The 22,659-nt window shown below is 37.7% G+C and overlaps 1 pseudogene; it reads right to left on the bottom strand.

Moving 5' to 3' along the window:
- Nucleotides 1-22,659, bottom strand: part of LOC122490513 — a 36,740-nt pseudogene that overhangs the window by 13,437 nt on the left and 644 nt on the right.

The raw sequence follows: 22,659 nt of genomic DNA, 5'->3' as shown, positions 1-22,659 counted from the left end.
CAATGTGCCATCAACAGGCAATTCTATACGCCCTTTTGTTTTTCTACCATCTATGTGCTCATACTTCTGTGTTTGTATTTCCAGCCCAGATAGCATATTGAGTGTTAATAAATTTAACCTAACTAGCGATCTTCTGTATTTAGATATTTTTTAATATGAAATTTATTATCAAATTGGTTTCCATAAACACCCGGTACTCATCCCAACAGGTGCCCTCCTCAATGCCTATCTCCCACCCTCCTCTCCCTCCAACCCCTCCATCAACCTTCAGTTTATTCTCAGTTTTTAAGGGTCTTATGGTTTGCCTCCCTCCCTCTTTAACTTTTTTTCCCCTTCCCCTCCACCATGGTCTTCTGTTAAGTTTCTCAGGATCCACATAAGAGTGAAAACATATGGTATCTGTCTTTCTCTGTATGACTTCTTTAAATTAGCATAACACTCCAGTTCCATCCACGTTGCTACAAAAGGCCATATTTCATTCTTTCATTGCCACGTAGAATTCCATTGTGTATATAAACCAAAATTTCTTCATCCATTCATCAGTTAAAGGATATTTAGGCTCTTTCCATAATTTGTCTATTGTTAAAAGTGCTGCTATGAACATTGGGGTACAAGAGTCCCTCTGCATCAGCACTCCTGTATCCCTTTGGTAAATTCTTAGCAGTGCTATTGCTGGGTCATAGGGTAGATCTAGTTTTAATTTTTTGAGGAACCTCCACACTGTTTTCTAGAGTGGCTACACCAGTTTGCATTCCCACCAACAGTGCAAGAGAGTTTGTGTTCTTCACATCCTCTCCAGCATCTATAGTCTCCTGATTTGTTCATTTTAGCCACTCTGACTGGCGTGAGGTAGTATCTCAGTGTGGTTTTGATTTGTGATGAGGAGTGAGGTTGAGCATCTTTTCATGTGCCTGTTGGCCATCTGGATTTCTTATTTAGAGACGTGTATATTCATGTCTTCTGCCCATTTCTTCACTGGATTATTTCTCAGGTGTAGATTTTGGTGAGTCCTTTATAGATTTTGGATACTAGCCCTTTTTCTGATATGTCATTTGCAAGATCTCTTTCCATTCCATTGGTTTCATTTTAGCTTTGTTGATTGTTTCCTTTGCAGTGCTGAAGCTTTTTATCTTCATGAGGTCCCAGTAGTTCATTTTTGCTTTTAATTCCCTTGCCTTTGGGGATTTGTCAAGTAAGAAATTGCTGCGGCTGAGGTCAGGGAGGTTTTTTTCCTGCTTTCTCCTCTAGGGTTTTGATGATTTCCTGTCGCACATTCAGGTCCTTTATCCATTTTGAGTTTATTTTTGTGAATGGTGGGAGAAAGTGGTCTAGTTTCCATCTTCTGCATGTTGCTGTCCAGTTCTCCCAGCACCATTTGTTAAAGAGACTGTCTTTTTTCCATTGGATATTCTTTCCTGCTTTGTCAAAGATGAGTTGGCCATACTTCTGTGGGTCCAATTCTGGAGTCTTTATTGTATTCCATTGGTCTATGTGTCTCTTTTGTGCCAATACCATGCTGTCTTGATGATTACAGCTTTGTTGTAGAGTCTAAAGTCTGGGATTGTGATGCCTCCTGCTTTGGTCTTCTTCTTCAATATTACTTTGGCTATTTGTGGTCTTTTGTGGTTCCACACAAATTTTAGGATTGCTTGTTCTAGCTTTGAAAAGAATGCTGGTGCAATTTTGATTGGGATTGCATTTAATGTGTAGATAGCTTTGGGTAGTATTGACATTTTAGCAATATTTATTCTTTCAATCCATGAGCATGGAATGTTTTTCCATTTCTTTGTATCTTCTTCAATTTCCTTCATAAGCTTTCTATAGTTTTCAGCATACAGATCTTTTAAATCTTTGGTCAGGTTTATTCCTAGGTATTTTATGATTCTTGGTGAAATTGTGAATGGGATCGGTTTCTTTATTTGTCTTTCTGTTGCTTCATTATTAGTGTATAAGAATGCAACTGATTTCTGTACATCGATTTTGTATCCTGCAACTTTGCTGAATTCATGTATCAGTTCTAGCAGACGTTTTGGTGGAGTCTATTGGGTTTTCCATGTATAATATCATGTCCTCTGCAAAAAGCGAAAGCTTGACTTCATCTTTGCCAATTTTGATGCCTTTGATTTCCTTTTGTTGTCTGATTGCTGATGCTAGAACTTCCAACACTCTCTGAAACAACAGCAGTGAGAGTGGACATCCCTGAACTCAGGGGGAAAGCTCTCTCTCAGTTTTTCCCCATTGAGGATGATACTAGCTGTGGGCTTTTCATAAATGGCTTTTATGATGTTCAAGTATGTTCCTTCTATCCAGACTTTCTCAAGGGTTTTTATTAAGAAAGGATGCTGAATTTTGTCAAATGCTTTTTCTGCATCGATTGACGGTATCATATGGTTCTTACATTTTCTTTTATTAATGTGATGTATCACATTGATTGATTTATGAATGTTGAACCAGTCCTACAGCCCAGGAATGAATCCCACTTGATCATGGTGAATAATTCTTGTTATATGCTGTTGAATTCGATTTGCTAGTGTCTTGTTGAGAATTTTTACATCCAAATTCATCAGGGATATTGGCCTGTATTTCTTTTTTTTTGCTGGGTCCCTGTCTGCTTTAAGAATCAAAGTAATGCTGGCTTCATAGAATGAGTCTGGAAGTTTTCCTTCCCTTTCTGTTTTCTGGAACAGCTTGAGAAGGATAGGTATTATCTCTGTTTTAAATGTCTGGTAGAATTCCCCAGGGAAGCCATCTGGTCGTGGACTCTTATTTGTTGGGAGATTTTTGATAAATTCAATTTATTCACTGGTTATGGGTCTGTTCAAGTTTTCCATTTTGTCCTCTTTGAGTTCTGGAAGTGTGTGGGTGCTTAGGAATTTGTCCATTTCTTCCAGGTTGTCCAGTTTGTTGGCATATAATTTTTCATAGTATTCCCTGATAATTGCTTGTATTTCTGAGGGATTTGTTGTAATAATTCCATTTTAAGTCATGATTTTTTGGGGGGGTCATTTCCCCCCCTTTTTTTGAGAAGCCTGGCTAGAGGTTTATCAATTTTGTTTATTTTTTCAAAAAACCAACTCTTGGTTTCATTGATCTGCTCTACAGTTTTTTTAGATTCTATATTATTTATTTCTGCTCTGGTCTATATTATTTTCTCTTCTTATGCTGGGTTTAGGCTCTTTGCTGTTCTGCTTCTATTTCCTTTAGGTGTGCTGTTACATTTTGTATTGGGATTTTTCTTGCTTCTTGAGATAGGCCTGGATTGCAATGTATTTTCTTCTCAGGACGGCCTTTGCTGCATCCTAAAGCTTTTGGATTGTTGTATTTTCATTTTCATTTGTTTCCATATTTTCTTTAATTTCTTCTCTAATTGCCTGGTTGACCCATTCTTTAGTGGGGTGTTCTTTAACCTCCATGCTTTTGGAGGTTTTCCAGACTTTTTTCTGTGGTTGATTTCAAGCTTCATAGAATTGTGGTCTGAAAGTATGCATGGTATGATCTCAATTCTTGTATACTTATGAAGGGCTGTTTTGTGACCCAGTATATGATATATCTTGGAGAATGTTCCGTGTGCACTTGAGAAGAAAGTATATTCTGTTGCTTTGGGATGCAGAGTTCTAAATACACTTGTAAAGTCCATCTGATCCAATGTATCATTCAGGGCTCTTGTTTCTTTATTGATCCTGTGTCTAGATGATCTATCCATTGTTGTAAATGGTGTATTAAAGTCCCCTGCAATTACCACATTCTTATCAATAAGGTTCCTTATGTTTGTGATTAATTGTTTTATATGTTTGGGGGCTCCCATATTCAGCGCATAGACATTTATAATTGTTATCTTTTCCTGATGTATAGACCCTGTAATTATTATATAATGCCCTTCATCTCTTGTTACAGCCCTTAATTTAAAGTCTAGTTTGTGTGATATAAGTATGGCTACTTCAGCTTTCTTTTGACTTCCAGTAGCATGATAGATAGTTCTCCCTCCCCTCACTTTCAATCTGAAGGTGTCCTCATGTCTAAAATGAGTCTCTTGTAGACAGCAAATAGATGGGTCTTGTTTTTTTATCCATTCTGATACCCTATGTCTTTTGGTTAGAGCATTTAGTCCATTTACATTCACTGTTATTATAGAAAGATGTGGGTTTAGAGTCATTTTCATGTCTGTAGGTTTCATGCCTGTGATGTCTCTGGTACTTTGTGGTCCTTGAACATTTCACTCACAGAATCCCCCTTAGGATCTCTTGGAGGGCTAGTTTGGTGTGATGAATTCCTTCAGTTTTTGTTTGTTTGGGGAAACCTTTATCTCTCCTTCTATTCTGAATGCCAGACTTGCTGGATAAAGGATTCTCAGCTGCATATTTTTTCTGTTCATCATATTGAAGGTTTCCTGCCATCCCTTTCTGGCCTGCCAAGTTTCAGTAGATAGGTCTGCCACTGCTCATATGGGTCTACCTTTGTAAGTTAGAGCCTGTTTATCCCTAGCTGCTTTCAGAATTTTCTCTTAATCCTTGTATTTTGCCGGTTTCACTATGATATGTCATGCAGAAAATTGATTCAAGTTACGTCTGAAGGGAATTCTCTGTGCCTCTTGGATTTCAATGCCTTTTTCCTTCCCCAGATCAGGGAAGTTCTCAGCTATGATTTGTTCAAGTACACCTTCAGCCACTTTCTCTCTCTTCTTCTTCTGTAATTCCTATGATGCAGATATTGTTCTGTTTGATTGCATCACTTAGTTCACTAATTCTCCCCTCAAACTCCTGGATTTTTTTATCTCTCTTTTTCTCAACTTCCACTTCTTCCATAATTTTATCTTCTAATTCACCTATTCTCTCATCTGCTTCTTCAATCTGTGCTTTGGCTGCCTCCATTTTATTTTGCACCTCATTTATAGCATTTTATAGCTCCTCATGACTATTTCTTAGTCCCTTGATCTCTATATCAATAGATTATCTTCTGTCTTCTATGCTTTTTTGAAACTCAGCAATTAATTTTATGACTATTATTCTAAATTCTTGTTCTGTTATATTACTTAAATTGTTTTTGAGCAATTCATCAGCTGTCGCTACTTTCTGGAGTTTCTTGTGAGGAGAATTGTTCTGTATTTTCATTTTTGGTAGTCCCTGTGGTGGCTCCCAACTGCAGGGCACTTCCCCTGTGCTGTCTGGAGTAACTTGTGTTGGTGGGTGGGGCTGCAGTCAGACCCGATATCTACCCCCAGCCCACCCACTGGGGCCACAGTCACACTGGTGAGTACCTTATCTTCCTCTTTCCAGGGGCAGGACTCACTGTGGAGTGGTGTGGCCCCTGTCTGGGCTACTTGCACATTGCCAGGCCTGTGGTGTTTCTTCGATGGGATCTGGCCAAGGAGTATTAGCCCGGGTTGATCCACAAGTGCACAGGGGCAGGAGGGGAAGGCTTAGCTCACTTTGCCATCAGTGGTCCCCTGTGGGAGAGGCCCCACAGCACTGGAAGAGAGGCAGACCTCTTGGAGAGATGGATCCACCGAAGAACAGTGTTGGGCATTTCCATGGTGCAAGCAAGTTCAGTGATGGGAACTGGTTCCCTTTGGAATTTCTGCTGGGGGATGGGAGAGGGAGATGGTGCTTGCCAGTGCCTTTGTTCCCCAGCTGGGCTGAGCTCTGTCTTCCAGGGCTCAACGACTCTCCCTCCCAGTGTCCTCTCGCCCTCTTCGTGAGAGCAGAGCTGTTGACTTTTTATATTCCAGATGTTAAGTCCTGCTGGCTGTCAGATCCCACAGGGTCTGGTCCCTCCACTTTTGCAAGCCATACTTCAGGGGCTCTGCCTTGCTGAGTGGGTTGCGCCTCCACTTCCCCACTCCTTCCCGCCAGTCCGTGTAGCACACACCATCTCTCTGCTCTTCCTGCCCTCTTCCATGGGCCTCTTGTCTACACTTGGCTCCAGAGAGTCTGTTCTGCTAGTCTTCTGGCAGTTTTATGGGTTTTTAAGGCAGATGTGGGTGGAATCTAAGCAATCAGCAGGACGAAGTGAGCCCAGCGTCCTCCTACACCACCCTCTTCCCCTCTCTGTACTTAGATATTTTTAAGGGAATTCCAGTTCAACACTAAAATGTTATGTTTACTAACCCTCCAAGTCTAGTATTCCTTCAATATTGTTTTTTCAGCGTTTAACATTAGTATTCAATCAGGATGAAGGAAGATTATTAACACACTGATATGGAAATTTTTAATTTTTATATATTTGTTTGCCTGTTTTCGTACACATGTCAATTTTTGAAGTTATTATAAATCAACCATGAAAGTATCCCTTATGTAGGAAAAAATAAGGGCCTAAAATATTAATACAGTATTGCAATGAAGACTGGAAATAGTTGACAGACAACAAATAATTAATTCACATAATCCTGTACATATTTCATCACTTATAATACCTTTCAACAGGATTGATTCAGATTTTTAAAAATAAAATTACTATTCCATACTATTGTTTTAATTATTCTTCATAGCTATAACCTTTACTATGATTCTACTCTTTGTTCAAATATTCTTAGCTGACAGTATTCTGATACTTTACCTGATATTAAACATTTTATTAAAAAATAAAAATATCACATTTTTAAAACTCTCTTGATCACTAGATTTTCAATTTAAGTTCAACACATATTAGGTCATTATCTTTGAGGATTCAATTGTCACACTGTGATCTCCCTATAAGGAGAGAAAAGAGTGTTTGTTATATTGACAGTTAATTAATAGCCTTAGTAGTGAAATGGTCTGGAGATATTTAAAAAGACATGGAAAACAAGCATGGGGAAAATTGCTTTTAAAGGAAATCACAGAAAAGTCTTCTTGATAATTCAAGTGTTCCTACAGATAGACTTTTTACATACGAAATCAAATCCTGGTTCTGTTTACAGTGCCAACAGTGCTCATGATGTAATATATCTACTAACTTCTGAAAACTGCAAACTACATAGTCATTGTTTATTATAGTCTAATTGATACATGATAAGATACCATTTAATCTTACCTTTGTGTATATGAAACTTAGCAGTGTTTTTTTTCAAAATATTTCCAAGGTGTTTCATAGAAAATTATAATTATATAGGAAAAAAATGGGTAGTTCATAAAGCATTAAGATAATTCTGAATATATCCATGATCATTTAAATAAGACAATTTTTAAGTCTATCAAAATTTAAAATCTTTAGAAGTTATCAGTAAGCTCAAAGTTGGAGCTATCATTTATGTCATTAAAGGTTATGAGTACTGAAAAATATAGCAGAAATTAGGAAAAACATCAATTGGATCCCATCAATTGAATTTCATACACAGTTGGATGCAACTGCATCTTCTATATTTAAATGATCACATTTCATTTTTAAGTTATTGGTATTTAGAATAAATTTTAATTTTTGGATTCTTAAATATATATGAATTGTTTTAAATCTCTTTCATTTATGAAAAACTAGCCTAGTATGTGGCTACATCCTACTAACCTATGAAACAAATGCAATGTTATTCAAAAAGCAGACACAAACCAGTACCACATGTATTCATATTTTACTGTGGGTTCTAAACTTAAATATGATCATTAATCTACATTTCCACAGAATTTGAGTTCTTGTTGGGGCGCCTGGGTGGCGCAGTCGGTTAAGCGTCCGACTTCAGCCAGGTCACGATCTCGCGGTCCGTGAGTTCGAGCCCTGCCTCAGGCTCTGGGCTGATGGCTCGGAGCCTGGAGCCTGTTTCCTATTCTGTGTCTCCCTCTCTCTCTGCCCCTCCCCCGTTCATGCTCTCCCTCTCTCTCTGCCCCTCCCCCGTTCATACTCTCTCTCTGTCCCAAAAATAAATAAAAACGTTGAAAAAAAAAATTAAAAAAAAAAAGAATTTGGGTTCTTGTCAACCTGGTGTATGAGTGGTTTTATATGGAAATAGCTCTAATGCAATAATTAAGGGATCCATCTCCATCAATTGATCTTACCATGGGTGAGAAACTTCCTTTTATATTGTATTATCCCATGCCATCTTTCATGCTGGGCACAACTTTCATTTCAGTTGTTTTATGTGATTTTCTTTTATTCTCACAATTGAGATTAAAATTATAAAGAAGTAGCAATAATTATAGGCCGTATGTTTACACATGTCTATTTTAAAAGCTTGTTCCAAAATTCTTCCATCTCTTTGGTCATCATTCCTATTATATAGTACCATTGTTACAGTCTTCAAATTTAAATCATACCCCCTTTCTAAAAGATCATTCTAATTTCTCTCATTGAAGAATACCCTCACAGATGGTTCATGATTGTTCATCTTCTCTCTTTACCTGATCATTTAGAACAAATATGTGCTAGCCAGGATGCAGCAACTATTTGAGGAATCCCATCCACATAATGAGTTTCATCCCATGCTATTTGGTGGTGGTGGTGGTGGTGTCCATATCAGGGCTGCTGGTTTCTCCTATAGAAGTTGGGTGTTTCATGTTTTTAAGGAGTATGAAGAGGTCCACTTACTCCCTGTTCATAAATCTAATTGTAAACATATTCATGCTGCGTTCTCTTAGGCTTTGTGGACAGCTATCAAGACATCATATAAAGCTGATGGAGCAATAGAGCTAGAAATATTTTACTAATTATTTATACTGGTTATGAATAAAATAATTTAATAATATGTTTCGTCTTAATTAATATGCATTGAAAACAGTACCTCTGAACAATAATACCTTTCTCTGTTAATGAGTGGATAATATGAGAAATTTCTTGATATAATACAATCGTCATCAAATATATCCTATGTCTAATATTTGTTTTCTATTCTTATTTTTTCCTGATTACCATTTTGTGAAATGTAAATTGTGCTGTTAGTATTGTCATAATTTATTTTATATGCCCTTTCACAATTTGGTCATAAAGGCTTTTGTTTGTGAAGATTTTCCTACCTACTGTTGCTTACTCATTAGACCAGTACTGAAACTGAAAGCTACGTGTAATATTTCAGCTTCTGGCAATGAGTATTTAGATGTTTTACTTTTTAGACATTTAAAAAATAATTATACTTTATGGCATTACTTTAAACATGGAAAAATATGCAAGGTTCTGTTACCGTTTTATTTCACAGTTACGCTTATTGAGAAGAAAAACATTATTTCTTTTAGAAAGAGATTGCCACATATTTTAAACTATTAAGCTTTAAGCATTTTATTTTGAAGTTTTCAGCACAGATAAATATCCATACATTATTAAAGTTGGATATGGCACTTTGTATGTATTCATACACACATTCACACACATATATGTATTTCATATAGTGACAACTCAAGTCAGTGACAACTCAAGTTAATGACAGCTTAAGTCAATGACAACCAGTATAAAAAAAAAAAAAAGATTAAGGGGCGTCTGGGTGGCTCAGTCGGTTGAGCATACGACTTTGGCTCAGGTCATGATCTTGGAGTTCATGAGTTTGAGCCTGAGTCAAGCTCTGTGCTGACAGCTCAGAGCCTGGAGCCTGCTTCAGATTCTGTGTCTCCCTCTCTCTCTGCCCCTTCCCTGCTCATTCTCTGTCTCTCTCTGTCTCTCAAAAATGTTTATAAAAGTTAAAAAAAAATTTTTTAAAGATTAATTATCTCCTTCCGGAGCTACAAGTATGTTCATCTTAAGTAAATAAAGCACATTTTTTCATGTTTTTACCTTTAAAATATTCACCATAATGAATTCATTTTATTACTTATACTTTCTTACTTTCATGAAAATTTATCATATTTACTATTCATGCAGAAACAGAGATGACTTCTAATGAGATCTTTAAGTAATTCTGGAATGTTACAGTGACATTTTATTGCAGGTTGTATTCTGGTTGAAATCTTTTTCTATTCTACCAAAGATCATACCCAAAAAGGGAGATTTCTTAGAAATGACAGCAAAGCCTCCCATGACAGATTGGATATCGCATGTTCTACAGAATCTTTTTGTCTTGATACCTAGCTTTAGAAAAGACAAATGTGTCTAAAATGTTAAAAAAGAAATCTCTAAGAGGGCACTTTAAAGAAACTTCAAGCATTTTGATGGTCTAACACTTAAAATGTTTACCACAAAAATTTGTCAGACACCCTACAACTTTTTTACTTTTCTATACTCACAAAATTATAAGAAAGGATTAATGGGCTATATATGTTTGTGTGTGTGTATGAACATATATATGTATATACATATATATTCATGTATATACATATACATATATAATTTTTGTATTAATATAATATTTAAAATGAAACTGAAGCCATAATAAAATTCAAAAGAAAAATGGGTTCAAACACAAAGCTGACCTTTCAAATGAACATTTCCCAACCATGAAAACATTCTCAGGTTCTAAAACTTAGTTTCAATTTAAAATAAATCTTAATCTCAGTCATAAATGAATTTTCTTAACCCAAATCCACAGTAAAGGAAGATTCCCTACAACTCTCTTAAACAATTGCTTTGAAATTTCCTATATTTTTCAGGGAAATTGCATTTTAATGAATATATCTCTCAATTGTATCTTCTTTCTTCTGACTTATTCCATCAGTATTTATACATATAAGGTTATCTTTCATTTAAAATCAAAGAAGCCAGAAATAATATTTAATAAATTGTAATATAAAATTCTTAAGTCACATAGAAATATATCAAAAAGAAAAATGAAAAATTACACAAAGAACTAAGTGTGCCTACTACCCAGCTCTATCAAATGCTATCATTTTCCATATTTAAAATAGTTACAGTTAAATATATAACATGGTTTATTTAGTAATCAAGACCTGTAACCCCCTCTCCCCAATGATTTTCCCATCCATCAACCATCAGAGACAATCTAAATGTGAATTTGGTAGTTTTTAGTCCTCTCCATGTGGATAGACACGTATTTAAATGTTTACCAGCCCCTTGAGGAAATTTTGTAAACTATTATATATGTTCAGTACATTTCCCTTGGGCTTTTTTTCCTCATTTTATTTCTTTTGGGCTGTCTATATAATTGCAGGATATTAACTTGTGTTGGATATATGCATTGCAAATGTATTATTTGAGTCTGTGTTATCCTTGTTAAGTTCTATTATTGTACCTATTTTTAAAGTTTAATGTAATTAAATGTATTAATATTTTATTCTTGTCTATTTATCTTATTTAGGAAATTATTGTTTATTATAAAATATGATATTTTAAAAGGTTAGCTTTTCTATTAGGGTTTTGATCTACCTAAATATTTTTTTTGTGTATATATAGGAATCTAATTTTATTTTGTTACCATATGGAAAACCAAGTCTTTCAGCATCACTTATTAAACATTTAATTTTATTTCCACTGGTTTGTAATGCCATCTCTGCAATACATGAAGTTTTCATATGTATGTGAAACTATTACCAGGTTTGCTATTCTGTATCACAGGTATTTTGCACCTTGTAAAGTTATACTGAACTATTTATTGTAACTTCAGAACATAAGGGAACTTCTGATTTTTTCTTCAATATACACTTATCTATACTACATAGCAATAGCAATGAGAATATATTCAGTTAACTACATGCAACAAAATGGATGGGTCTCCCAAATGTAGTATTTTCTTTTTTTTTTTTTTAATTTTTTTTTCAACATTTATTTATTTTTGGGACAGAGAGAGACAGAGCATGAACGGGGGAGGGGCAGAGAGAGAGGGAGACACAGAATAGGAAACAGGCTCCAGGCTCTGAGCCATCAACCCAGAGCCTGACGCGGGGCTCGAACTCTCGGACCGTGAGATCGTGACCTGGCTGAAGTCGGACGCTAAACCGACTGCGCCACCCAGGCGCCCCAGCCAAATGTAGTATTTTCTAAAAGAATCCAGATGCATGTAAGTATATGCTTTATGATTCCATTTACATAAAATTCAAAACCAGGAAAACTAGTCTGTGATGTTAGAAGGTAGGATTGTGGTTACTTTCAAGGGTAGATATGAATGGAATAAAGCAAAAGATAGGTGAGAGGCTTCTAGCTTCTGCTAGCTTTCTTATCTGGGTATAGTTACATTTGTAAGAATGTATTGAGCTGTATATTTTTATTTTTTTATGTGATAAATGAACAATTTATATAAAAACATTCTTTGTTATTCTTGATAATAGCACTCACATTCTCGAGAATTTCTCCTATTTCAAGGTTGTTGTTTTTTTTTTTCAGCTTTCAATTTTGCCTAAACTCTTTATGATTTGATTTTGTTTCTTGGGGGAACTACCACCATGCTCTTGCTAAATTCATGAATAATTTTGCTTTAACAACACACAATGGAAACTACACATGTAAACTGTCAGTTACTTTTTCAGCAGCACAAACCATGGTTGAATGCCTCTCTTTATTTTATTATTATTTTTTTAAGAGAGAAAGTGTGAGTGGAGGAGAGGGGCAGAGGCAGAGAAATAATCTTAAGGAGGCTCCATGCTCAGCATGGAGCCCAACTTGGGGCTCGATCTCATGATTCTAGGATCATGAACTGAGCCCTTTCTACCTACATATCTAACCACTCTTTTCCAGGAATTATCACCGGCCTCTCTTTCTATGCCCATACAAAAGTGACTCTTTCTTCTACCATTTTCTTGGACTCCTACTCTGTTCTCTCTGATTTCCCTGAAGGTTTACCTTCACTGCTGATCTTCAGTTGCCATTTGCATAATGTGTGGATGAAGAAATCTAAAGCCTAACTCCAAAGGAGATCCAGGCTTCTGGTTTCCAGATCCAAATGCAACTGTTGTCTATCTCTACTAAATAGTCTGACAGTTATCCAGATAGGATTCATTTTCTTTTTCAAACCATTTTCCTTTTCACAGTTTTAATAGCTAGAAACCGAGCAATTATCCTGGTGTTCTATCACCCCTTTTTCCCCTCTGTCAATTCTCAAGAAATAAATTAGTAACAATAATGCATGTGGTGAATTAGAGATGACCAAAAAAATCCTTTGTGTAGTTCCCATAATAAGTCAAGGTCAGTGATCCTTCACCTTGGATCTGAGTAAGGTTTGGTATCTGCTTTGACCAACAGAATATGGAAGAAGTGATAATGTGTCAGCTTCCAGGCCTTGGACTTAAAAGCAATCTCCACTTCATATCTATTAGAGCACTCATGTAAGAAGCATGACCACCATGGGGTAAGGAAGCTAAAATAGCATATGGAGAGATTTAAGTGGAGAGAGAGATGCCTTACAAGCCTGTTAGTTCAGCCATCTCAGCCTTATTTAGGTAGAATAAGTTCTGGATTGTTCCCCACTTGAAACCATCTTAGACCTGAAATTACCTTCAAAAATATGTACCAGCTATGCTTAATACATGTCAACGTCTTTCTGTCCACAAGATAAAGTTGAAAAAACTTTAAATGATGTAGAAAAAACACTTTGTAACCCACCTTTACCTGCATTTTAGCATCACCTTTCACTATTCTTTTCCTGTTTATTTCAGCTTCTAGTTTTCTGGAACTTTTCATTTCATTTTTTAATTTACTTCTCTTCACATGCTATTTATTTCTGAAATCCAGTCCATCCCCCCATATTTTTTTTAGGATTAGTATTACTAAAATTAGTTCCTCTAATAGAACTTTAAAGTCTATATAAAGCTGAGGTGCTAGTATAGGTCTCAAAGCATCCTAGGAATAGGGCTGTCAAATCCTCCATCAGTCTGTAATGGATGAGTGTTCTAATCTGTTTATTTTCCCTACTATACTGTGAGCACTCTGAGCTCCCTTAGGGTAGGGACTGTGAACTTCTTTTTTTGTTTGTTTGTTTTAAGTTACTTATTTTTGAGAGAGAGTGAGAGAGACAGAGAGAGGGAGCACACAAGAACAAGTTGGGGGAGAGGCAGAGAGAGGGAGAGGGAGAGAGAGAGAGAGAGAGAGAGAGAGAGAGAGAGAGAAGAGAAGAGGAGAGGAGAGGAGAGAGAGAGAGAAGAAGAGAGGAGAGAGAGAGAGAGAGAGAGAATCCCAAGCTGGCTCCTCACCTGCACAGATACCAATGTGGGGCTGGAACCCATGAACCGTGAGATCATGCCCTGAGCCAAAGTTGGATGCTTAAACAACTGAGCCATGCAGGCACCCCAGGACTGAACTTCTTACTATGATAAGTTCAACATTGAGCATGTAATTATCACATTTTATGTGCTGCAAAATAGGTAGGAAGAAATAAGTAGATAAATTAATGGTGAGGCTGATAAATTCTCAGTGTAAACAAAATTAAAGATGAAATTTTATAAATAAATACACAAAAAGAATTTATTTTTTTTGAAAAATCAATTCTATTCATTTTAATAAAATGCTTTCCAATTTTGCTTCATATTAATACCTTACAATTATTGAGTGCTTACTATTTGCTCAACACTGCACCTTTGCTGACTGATTTAATCTTCACAGAAACTCTATGTTGTAGGACTTTTCTGTCTCCATATCATAGATGAGGAAACTGAAGTTCAGAGAACTTAAAGAAGATGCCTAAGGTCACATGACTTCTCACTGGCAAATCTAGGAGTAAACCTAGCTCATCTTTCTTAGGTCACTCTATCCTCTGAGCTTGACTGCCTCTCTTTTAATTTTTTTTTCAACGTTTATTTATTTTTGGGACAGAGAGAGACAGAGCATGAACGGGGGAGGGGCAGAGAGAGAGGGAGACACAGAATCGGAAACAGGCTCCAGGCTCTGAGCCATCAGCCCAGAGCCCGACGCGGGGCTCAAACTCACGGACCGCGAGATCGTGACCTGGCTGAAGTCGGACGCTTAACCGACTGCGCCACCCAGGCGCCCCGACTGCCTCTCTTTTAAATACAAAGTTCTCAGATTTGCTTTACTTAAAGTAGGAAATACCTGTAGTAAAGTATTTTATTGTTTTTGGTTCCTAGGCATATAGTTCTCTCAGGTTGTGTTCTTTATTAAATAGAGGCATAATTTTAAGAATATGAAGTAAAATCTTTTATCCCTTATAATGAAGTGATACTGTGACTGAATACCCAATACTGAGAATTCTCTGTTCATGCTATAAATGATTTTTATTTTATTTTTAATAGGTGATAGTCTTAAAATAAATACAGACTACTGTCTGGCATCATCCATATAAAAAGTAGTGAATATTTTTCCTGGATTCCCAAGAGGTACATTGATTTTGGGGCAATTAGAAAAATTGATGTGCAACCTGTACTAGATCACATCTGAAGTCAACTACCTTGTCCTGTCTTTGTTTATCCTGTGCAGCTAGTCCTTCTCAGTTTGTTTATTTTAATCAGTTCTTCTCAAGTTTGTCTCTAAATGAAGAAAAAATATTTAAGATCACCTACTGCAAGCTAATCAAATTGTGTAGACCAGCTCAGTACAGTATTGAAGTAGATAGTATTCCCCTGTATTTAGACCTATGCTGTTTTCCCTTTGATAGTTTTCTCATTATACTTAAGACATTTTGATAGGAATTACGACAGGTACATGAGGCTATCCCTGGAATCAACTAAACGAGATGTATGGTGTCATATCTCCACTGAATAAAAGTGATTCTGCTGAGTGGCTACCTGGCACCAAGTATTAGAAGGCCAAATCATTGTCCCTCCCACAGTCTACAACATGAAATGTCAAAAATATTTATATTTTTTCTTAAGAGTTTCCATATGCATTATCACATTTGATTTTCAAATCTCAAAAAAATAAATACCAAAAAATTATGGAGGTAATAGGATTCCAGGTTTATATATTAGAAATCTGAGACTAAGAGTAGGATGACTTAAGATTATATTAGAGACAAGAATGGAACCCAGAACTTCAGTTTGTTAATGTAGAATCTTAAAAGATTAAACATTAAGAAACCTACTTGGGAGGCACCTGGGTGGCTCAGTCATTTAAGCATCTGACTTCGACTCAGGTCATGATCTCACAGTTTGTGGGTTTGAGATCCATGTTGGGCTCTGTGCTGACAGCTCAGAGCCTGAAGCCTGCTTTAGATACTGTGTCTTCCTCTCTCTCTTGTCCCTTCCCCATTCACACTCTGTTTCTCTTGAAAATAAATAAATATTTTTTTAAAAAGTTAAAAAAAGAAACTTACTTGATATTTTGACTACCTTAAGGAAATCATAGAGAAAACAATGTTTAGATTCATCAAAAGTTGAAGTTTTGGGGGCAGGAACGGTAGCCGAAACGGTACAGTCCAAGGACAGGGCAGGAGGTGAGGAGCCTCCCTCGGCCAGAGTCTGATTCACAGGGTCAGCCGGCGGTCGGGTCCTCTCCACAACCTCCTCCGATAAGAAAATCTGATTTGGAGATGCCACGCCTCTCCAAGGGCAAAGTTCACTTCTAGACCTGATGTTTTTGGGGTGTCTGGGTGGCTCAGTCAGGTATAACCACTAAAGAAGTGTTCAGAGCTATATGATGAAAAATATTAAAGGACAGGAGAAAAAAATTGAACAAATTGAGACACCTAAAATGCTACTGAATTTGAAGACACTATCAAAGAGATACCATCTTTTGAGTTAGTGAGATTCCACCTACACCTACCTAAATAACCCAGAAAAACCGCCAGAGGATTAGCAGAACGGAGTCACCAGAGCCAAGCGCAGACGAGAGGCCCACGGAAGAGGAGCCAAACCTCTGGCAGCGGATCTGACTCCCTCCCACTGCCACAGGGCCCCTACTGAAGTGGATCACCTAAGGAGAATCGAGCTAAGCCTGCCCCTCCTGCCCCCGTGCACCTTGCCTACCCACCCCAGCTAATACGCCAGATCCCCAGCATCACAAGCCTGGCAGTGTGCAAGTAGCCCAGACGGGCCACGCCACCCCACAGTGACTCCTGCCCCTAGGAGAGGGGAAGAGAAGGCACACACCAGTCTGACTGTGGCCCCAGCGGTAGGCTGGGGGCAAACATCAGGTTTGACGGTGGCCCCGCCCACCAACTCCAGTTATACACCACAGCACAGGGGAAGTGCCCTGCAGGTCCTCACCACACCAGGGACTATCCAAAATGACCAAGCGGAAGAATTCCCCTCAGAAGAATCTCCAGGAAATAACAACAGCGAATGAGCGGATCAAAAAGGATTTAAATAATATAACAGAAAGTGAATTTAGAATAATAGTCATAAAATTAAACGCTGGGCTTGAAAACAGTATAGAGGACAACAGAGAATCCCTTGCTACAGAGATCAAGGGACTAAGGAACAGTCACGAGGAGCTGAAAAATGCTTTAAATGAAATGCAAAACAAAATGGAAACCACCACGGCTCGGATGGAAGAGGCAGAGGAGAGAATAGGTGAACTAGAAGATAAAGTTATGGAAAAAGAGGAAGCTGAGAAAAAGAGAGATAAAAAAATCCAGGAGTATGAGGGGAAAATTAGAGAACTAAGTGATATACTAAAAAGAAATAATATACGCATAATTGGTATCCCAGAGGAGGAAGAGAGAGGGAAAGGTGCTGAAGGGGTACTTGAAGAAATAATAGCTGAGAACTTCCCTGAACTGGGGAAGGAAAAAGGCATTAAAATCCAAGAGGTACAGAGAACTCCCTTCAGACGTAACTTGAATCGATCTTCTGCACGACATATCATAGTGAAACTGGCAAAATACGAGGATAAAGAGAAAATTCTGAAAGCAGCAAGGGGTAAATGTGCCTTCACATATAAAGGGAGACCTATAAGACTCGTGACTGATCTCTCTTTTGAAACTTGGCAAGCCAGAAAGAATTGGCATGAGATTTTCAGGGTGCTGGACAGAAAAAATATGCAGCCGAGAATCCTTTATCCAGCAAGTCTGTCATTTAGAATAGAAGGAGAGGTAAAGGTCTTCCCAAACAAACAAAAGCTGAAGGAATTTGTCACCACTAAACCAGCCCTACAAGAGATCCTAAGGGGGACCTTGTGAGACAAAGTGCCAGAGACATCACTACAAGCATAACACATACAGACATCACAATGACTCTAAACCCGTATCTTTCTATAATAACACTGAATGTAAATGGACTAAATGTGCCAGCCTAAAGACATAGGGTATCAGAATGGATAAAAAAACAAGACCCATCTATTTGCTGTCTACAAGAGACTCATTTTAGACCTGAGGACACCTTCAGATTGAGAGTGAGGGATGGAGAACTATTTATCATGTGACTGGAAGCCAAAAGAAAGCTGGAGTAGCCATACTTATATCAGACAAACTAGACTTTAAATTAAAGGCTATAACACGAGATGAAGAAGGACATTATATAATAGTTACAGGGTCTATCCATCAGGAAGAGCTAACAATTTTAAATGTCTATGCACCAAATACCGGAGCCCCCAAATATATAAAACAATTACTCACAAACATAAGCAACCTTATTGATAAGAATGTGGTAATTGCAGGGGACTTTAACACCCCACTTACAGAAATGGATAGATCATCTAGACACACGGTCAATAAAGAAACAAGGGCCCTGAATGAGACACTGGATCAGATGGACTTGACAGATATATTTAGAACTCTGCATCCCAAAGCAACAGAATATACTTTCTTCTCGAGTGCACATGGAACATTCTCCAAGATAGATCATATACTGGGTCACAAAACGGCCCTTCATAAGTTTACAAGAATTGAAATTATACCATGCTTACTTTCAGACCACAATGCTATGAAGCTTGAAATCAACCACAGAAAAAAGTCTGGAAAACCTCCAAAAGCATGGAGGTTAAAGAACACCCTACTAACGAATGAGTGGGTCAACCAGGCAATTAGAGAAGAAATTAAAAAATATATGGAAACAAACGAAAATGAAAATACAACAATCCAAACGCTTTGGGACGCAGCGAAGGCAGTCCTGAGAGGAAAATACATTGCAATCCAGGCCTATCTCAAGAAACAAGAAAAATCCCAAATACAAAATCTAACAGCACACCTAAAGGAACTAGAAGCAGAACAGCAAAGGCAGCCTAAACCCAGCAGAAGAAGAGAAGTAATAAATTCAGAGCAGAAATAAACAATATAGAATCTAAAAAAACTGTAGAGCAGATCAACGAAACCAAGAGTTGGTTTTTTGAAAAAATAAACAAATTGACAAACCTCTAGCCAGGCTTCTCAAAAAGAAAAGGGAGATGACCCAAATAGATAAAATCATGAATGAAAATGGAATTATTACAACCAATCCCTCAGAGATACAAACAATTATCAGGGAATACTATGAAAAATTATATGCCAACAAATTGGACAACCTGGAAGAAATGGACAAATTCCTGAACACCCACACACTTCCAAAACTCAATCAGGAGGAAATAGAAAGCTTGAACAGACCCATAACCAGTGAAGAAATTGAATCGGTTATCAAAAATCTCCCAACAAATAAGAGTCCAGGACCAGATGGCTTCCCAGGGGAGTTCTACCAGACGTTTAAAGCAGAGATAATACCTATCCTTCTCAAGCTATTCCAAGAAATAGAAAGGGAAGGAAAACTTCCAGACTCATTCTATGAAGCCAGTATTACTTTGATTCCTAAACCAGACAGAGACCCAGTAAAAAAAGAGAACTACAGGCCAATATCCCTGATGAATATGGATGCAAAAATTCTCAATAAGATACTAGCAAATCGAATTCAATGGCATATAAAAAGAATTATTCACCATGATCAAGTGGGATTCATTCCTGGGATGCAGGGCTGGTTCAACATTCACAAATCAATCAATGTGATACATCACATTAACAAAAAAAAACATAAGAACCATATGATCCTGTCAATCGATGCAGAAAAGGCCTTTGACAAAATCCAGCACCCTTTCTTAATAAAAACCCTTGAGAAAGTCGGGATAGAAGGAACACATACTTAAAGATCATAAAAGCCATTTATGAAAAGCCCACAGCTAACATCATCCTCAACGGGGAAAAACTGAGATCTTTTTCCCTGAGATCAGGAACACGACAGGGATTCCGACTCTCACCGCTGTTGTTTAACATAGTGCTGGAAGTTCTAGCATCAGCAATCAGACAACAAAAGGAAATCAAAGGCATCAAAATTGGCAAAGATGAAGTCAAGCTTTCGCTTTTTGCAGATGACATGATATTATACATGGAAAATCCGATAGACTCCACCAAAAGTCTGCTAGAACTGATACATGAATTCAGCAAAGTTGCAGGATACAAAATCAATGTACAGAAATCAGTTGCATTCTTATACACTAACAATGAAGCAACAGAAAGACAAATAAAGAAACTGATCCCATTCACAATTGCACCAAGAAGCATAAAATACCTAGGAATAAATCTAACCAAAGATGTAAAGGATCTGTATGCTGAAAACTATAGAAAGCTTATGAAGGAAATTGAAGAAGATTTAAAGAAATGGAAAGACATTCCCTGCTCATGGATTGGAAAAATAAATATTGTCAAAATGTCAATACTACCCAAAGCTATCTACACATTCAATGCAATCCCAATCAAAATTGCACCAGCATTCTTCTCGAAGCTAGAACAAGCAATCCTAAAATTCATATGGAACCACAAAAGGCCCCGAATAGCCAAAGTAATTTTGAAGAAGACCAAAGCAGGAGGCATCACAATCCCAGACTTTAGCCTCTACTACAAAGCTGTCATCATCAAGACAGCATGGTATTGGCACCAAAACAGACACATAGACCAATGGAATAGAATAGAAACCCCAGAACTAGACCCACAAACGTATGGCCAACTCATCTTTGACAAAGCAGGAAAGAACATCCAATGGAAAAAAGACAGTCTCTTTAACAAATGGTGCTGGGAGAACTGGACAGCAACATGCAGAAGGTTGAAACTAGACCACTTTCTCACACCATTCATAAAAATAAGCTCAAAATGGATAAAGGACCTGAATGTGAGACAGGAAACCATCAAAACCTTAGAGGAGAAAGCAGGAAAAGACCTCTCTGACCTCAGCCGTAGCAATCTCTTACTCGACACATCCCCAAAGGCAAGGGAATTAAAAGCAAAAGTGAATTACTGGGACCTTATGAAGATAAAAAGCTTCTGCACAGCAAAGGAAACAACCAACAAAACTAAAAGGCAACCAACGGAATGGGAAAAGATATTTGCAAATGACATATCGGACAAAGGGCTAGTATCCAAAATCTATAAAGAGCTCACCAAACTCCACACCCGAAAAACAAATAACCCAGTGAAGAAATGGGCAGAAAACATGAATAGACACTTCTCTAAAGAAGACATCCGGATGGCCAACAGGCACATGAAAAGATGTTCAGCGTCGCTCCTTATCAGAGAAATACAAATCAAAACCACACTCAGGTATCACCTCACGCCAGTCAGAGTGGCCAAAATGAACAAAATAGAGACTGTAGATGCTGGAGAGGATGTGGAGAAACGGGAACCCTCTTGCACTGTTGGTGGGAATGCAAATTGGTGCAGCCGCTCTGGAAAGCAGTGTGGAGGGCCTCAGAAAATTAAAAATAGACCTACCCTATGACCCAGCAATAGCACTGCTAGGAATTTATCCAAGGGATACAGGAGCACTGATGCATAGGGCCACTTGTACCCCAATGTTCATAGCAGCACTCTCAACAATAGCCAAATTATGGAAAGAGCCTAAATGTCCATCAACTGATGAATGGATAAAGAAATTGTGGTTTATGTGCACAATGGAATACTACGTGGCAATGAGAAAAAATGAAATATGGCCTTTTGTAGCAACGTGGATGGAACTGGAGAGTGTGATGCTAAGTGAAATAAGCCATACAGAGAAAGACAGATACCATATGGTTTCACTCTTATGTGGATCCTGAGAAACTTAACAGGAACCCATGGGGGAGGGGAAGGAAAAAAAAAAAAGAGGTTAGAGTGGGAGAGAGCCAAAGCATAAGAGACTGTTAAAAACTGAGAACAAACTGAGGGTTGATGGGGGGTGGGAGGGATGAGAGGGTGGGTGATGGGTATTGAGGAGGGCACCTTTTGGGATGAGCACTGGGTGTTGTATGGAAACCAATTTGTCAATAAATTTCATATTAAAAAAAGTTGAAGTTTTATTAGACAATTGCAACCACAATTTAGAGATGCAAGGAAGTTTGGGATACTGGTGAGGATGTATTACTGAGATGATAGACTATGGCTATCTTATTAGATAGGAAGGAAGTGATCATAAGGAGTCACTTATTGGAAGAAAGTAAAATGGTCAATACTTCTGTGATTGAGACTTAAATTTTGACTATAGGCATGGGTTACTAAAGTGGCAAAAATGGGTCAGTTGAAATAAGGTTTTGAAGAGGTTGACAGAGAAGGCTTTAGGATTTGCAATTGGTTATTGGAGTCCCATAAAAATGATTGCAGTGTTTGAGGTGAAGAAGAAAACTGAGGCAGGTTTTAATGAACGTGGTGGGCAGGAGTATATGTCAAGAACGAAGGGAGAAAGCAGCAGGTAGAATGAAAAGTGGTCATGTAGCTGAAAGACTCAGCACTCAACAGAAATGATTTTGATATTTTATAAGTGTGGTGAAGTAATGGGGATCAAGAAGGAACAAGTACAAGTATCATCTCTAGGGGTCAGATGAATCTAAGTACTCACCACCTAAGGAGATTACAGGGAAAGAATTTCCTAAGAGAAGATTTAGGTTTCATTTACAGCAGGAAATAGAGAGATCCTTTGACATAGGGTAGTCTGCTGGTTTCGGAGAGCAGTTTCAGAGAGTACAATGAGGTGAGAAATGGGGAGAAGGTGTGTGGGGTCATAAACC

Source organism: Prionailurus bengalensis, chromosome B2 (genome assembly GCF_016509475.1).
Source record: "Prionailurus bengalensis isolate Pbe53 chromosome B2, Fcat_Pben_1.1_paternal_pri, whole genome shotgun sequence".
NCBI lineage: Eukaryota > Metazoa > Chordata > Mammalia > Carnivora > Felidae > Prionailurus > Prionailurus bengalensis.
This window is presented reverse-complemented; position numbering and strand designations above follow the sequence as displayed.